Consider the following 4,110-nt stretch of genomic DNA (forward strand, 5'->3'; position numbering starts at 1 on the left):
TCATGTTTGCAAACTGTCCTAGTTGGATCCCCCAGCTTCTTACCACAGCTTGCTAGATTTTATTATTTTCTCTAGTTTCATTCTTGAAGTCCATGTGCGATTTAGTAAGGGCAGTGAGGAGATCATCATGAGATTTTTTTCTCTTAAGGTATAAAACTGGTGGTGCGTTCAAGGCGTTGTTGGGATTCCCATATAAAAGATTAGGGTGATTCCTCAACCTGTTATCATAAGAATTAGGGTATAGGTAATTCTTTCTTCCTTGATTCATCACATAGTTAACTTGCTCCAAAGTTTGTGGATTTAAAGAGTCTATCATGCATTCTCCAATCCCATATTGCCCATAACACCTGTCACAAACTTGCATAATAGAATTGACAGGGTTAGTTGTCAATAAGTCCAACTTTCTTACCATATTATCTACCTTGGCATTGAGTGCTGTAATGACATCTATTTCATAGACTCCTGCAGTCTTTTTCTTCCGGAGTTGCTTTGATAATGGCTATTGCTTGCCATCTCTTCTATTAGTTCATATGCCTCATCAATTTCTTTTCTTTCGAAAGATCCACCTGCAGCTACATCTAGAGTGATTTTAATGTTATGAGATAACGCATTATAGAAAGTTTGTACCTGTAACAATTTAGGCAAACTGTGATGTGGGCACTTTCTTAATAAGTCCTTGAATCTTTCCCAAGCTTCGTACAAACTTTCTTGATCATGGTGGACAAAGGTCATTATCTCATTGCGCAGTTTTGTGGTCTTTGAAGATAGAAAGAATTTTGCTAAAAATTTTTGAGCTAATTCTTCCTATGTTGTAAAACTTCCAGCAGGGCATGATTGTAACCAAGATCGTGCCTTGTCCCTAAGAGTGAAAGGGAAGAGTCTTAGTTTTATGGCATCCTCGGAAACACCATTCTGTTTGAAGGTATCGCAAATCTCCAAGAAATTTGTGATATGAGCGTTAGGATCTTCACTAGGTAAACCTCCATATTGAATTGAGGTGGAAACCATTTGGATCATTGCAGGTTTAATTTCAAAATTATTAGCTTCCACCCGAGGTATTGTGATACTCGAGGTTGTTCCATTAAGAGAAGGTGTTGTGTAATCCCGCAAGGTGTGGACCGGATGTTGAGGTGGAGGTCTGTTTTCTGGATTGACTTCATTGCCCATGTCTGCTTGTTGTTCGGGTTTGCTTTCATGTGTTCTTCTAGTAGCGTTGTTCTTACGATAAGTATTTTCAATTTCTAGATAAAAAATTAGGGGTTCAGTCCTACCTGATCTTCTTTACATAAACACCTGAAATAATTCTTAAAAAGAAAATTAAATAAAATAGAAAAGTAAATGTCTAAATTAATAATAGGGTAATTAGTATTGATATTGATAACGTTAATCCCCGGTAACAGCGTCAAAAACTTGACAATGATTTTTTCGCAAATGTACGAAAATCGTAGCAAGTAATATAGAGTAAGTAGAGTATCGTCTCCACAGGGATTGTATATCAAGTACCAAAATTATGTTAACCTACAATTATTTAAACGGCAATAAGGGGAATTACTTTAAGGAACCAATTTGAACAGATTAAAGAGAATAAAAAGAAATCAAGCACAATATTTGATTAAAAGAATCAAGGATTTAAAGCTACTAAGGATTTTGACTTCACTTAATTCTATCCAATTTATTTTATTAGCTCGTTAATCAATTTTAATTGTTCAAGTGGGGGAAACAACCCTGAAATCACTAACAGGCTCTCCCAATGTATTGTTAGCTATTTTAACTCGGTCTAATTACCTATCTTCCAATAGCGCAATTGAACATGAGTTAAATCATTAAGTTTTATGGTTTGTTTTGTGAATTCATAACCTAAGGTTATTAACTTATGAAAACCCCCCATGAGTCAAACCATATAGCTTCCGCATCAAGTTATTATTCTCATGTAATTTATGACATTTTTCATATCAAAAACCCTTCTCCCGATAGTGATTAATGAAATAGACCAATCTAGGGGAGAAACTCTACCTAGAAGCATTATGTTCAATAATAAATTATACTTTGAACAAAGAAGAGAATCTAATATTATAAATTGGAAAAGAAATTAAGTTACATCAAATCCCTAGTATGAGAATTTAGTTCGACATAGTAATTAAATAAAACTCAATTAAACTTGAAAATAATTCCATAATCAATGTGAATAATGAAAAGTAAAAACAAGATTAAGAGTTTAGAGATAAAAACTAGGCAACAAATAACGTGGACGGCTTCCTTGAATCTTGACACAAATCTTGAATGCTTCAAGTCTTGGAGAGAGAGAGAAAGAACAGTAGAACAAAATTATAGAACCAAAGATGTCTCTACAATGAATGGGCCCTCTCTTTATTAAACTTCCTAGGAGAAAATCCGACTCTATTTAGGAAATAGAATCCTTATTAAGTACGAAATCTTTTTGGAGATAACAAACTATTTAGGCTCTGGATTTCTTCTCAATTAGGACTCTTTCATCTCCCTAAATAAGATCAGGTATTGATTTGTACGTTAGGAAAATATCTGAGGTGGGCCCATGTAAGTTATAGCAACTGGCTGGCATTTTTAATTCAAGACACCATTAAATTCGTAGCACGGGCGTTCTGTTTTTCACGGTCTTGGCATGCCAGAGCCTGAGTTTTATGGATGGCTCAGCATGGATCGTGCTGCGCAACTCGTCCAAAGAAGAATCTGTGGCAAGGGCGTGCTCCATAGCACGGCCAGGGCGTGCTAGGCTCTGACTCTCCTAGGATAAAATGCATCATGGGAGTGCTTAAGCAAGCACGCCCTGAGGTCCTTTCAAGCACGGGCGTGCCAGATAGCACGGTGTGGTCGTGCTAGAGTCTGAGTCTCCACTTGATTTTCCTTAGTTTAGCACGGGCGTGCTAATTGTGCATGGGCACGGCGTGGTAGAGCCTGAGTGTTTTGCTTTATTTTGCTCTTTTCTGTGACAAAACCCTGCAAATTTCTTTAAAATCAAGTGGATTATGATTCAAGGAAACTTTGAACAAAAACATAAATAAAACTAAATAAAAATTAGTTAAAGTGGTTAAAATTACTAAAATTCCTAATAAGAACTATCTTTAAAATACTATAAAAATAACACCTATCAATGTACTTAATTTACTTTTATATAATGAAAGTAGTCTAAAAATAAACTTCAACATGATCCCTAAACTTAATTCTTAAGTTCCTAATTTATAAATGCAGATTCTTAAAACCCCAATAGGTGCCCGGAAAAAAATCAAACTATCACTAACCCCAAATCAATATCTATATACAAATATAATGAAATATAATTTCAATTTTTTTTTCTGCTTCGCAAAAAAAATGAGAAGATGATTTAAATTGATAATATCAATCACTTTGGCTGTAGTGACAATAATATTTACCCAGTGCATTAGAAAAAAGAATATATGCACATATATACAAATTCTTGAATGTTCAAAAGGGACCCAAAACAGAAATATATAATTTTAATTTTTTTTCAATTTTATAAATATTAATTTTTTTCAAATCAAACAGATTTAGTATATCAAAGAAAAAATATTAAAAAAATTAAAAATACTTAATCATCAAGCAAGGAAGATATAAATCTCTTACTAAATTAAAGTGACAGTAGTTAAAAATTAATTCAATGATGAAAAAATAAATAAACGATAACATTAAGAATAAAACTCTTTTCAAAACTCAACATATAATAAGAAACAAATTATATTAGAAAATTACCAATTTGAATTTTGAAAATCAACCTCTTTTTCAACTGGAAATATCATAATTTAATGAAATTTAATATTGATGGATTAAAAAAAAACTAAAGTCAAGTCAATAAATAGAAATTACAAAGCAAATCGTTCTAGGATTCAGAGCCCGTTTGGTTTAGCGGTTCATGCCAACTGATACCTGATAGGTGGGGACTGATGGCTGATAGCGGGTAACTGATTATTATTCGTGTTTGGTATAATTTTAGTAGCGGTTGCTATTTAAATATAAAATAACTATTATCAGCATAATTATTTCTATATATTATACTGTGTAATGTAGCTATATCTTTTTAATATAAGGTGAATATATTATTTTTTATTTTAATATGTT

The 4,110-nt window shown here is 33.0% G+C and overlaps 1 non-coding gene across 1 annotated transcript; it reads left to right on the top strand.

The window, feature by feature from the left end:
- Window positions 1-643: 643 nt before the first annotated feature.
- Window positions 644-750, top strand: LOC149494640 (small nucleolar RNA R71). Its single transcript, XR_016321941.1, has one exon. It is a non-coding gene; the product is annotated as a small nucleolar RNA R71 (small nucleolar RNA).
- Window positions 751-4,110: the final 3,360 nt, after the last annotated feature.

Source organism: Jatropha curcas, chromosome 7 (genome assembly GCF_041381405.1).
Source record: "Jatropha curcas cultivar XTBG-Jc1 chromosome 7, XTBG_Jcur_1.0, whole genome shotgun sequence".
Lineage (NCBI taxonomy): Eukaryota > Viridiplantae > Streptophyta > Magnoliopsida > Malpighiales > Euphorbiaceae > Jatropha > Jatropha curcas.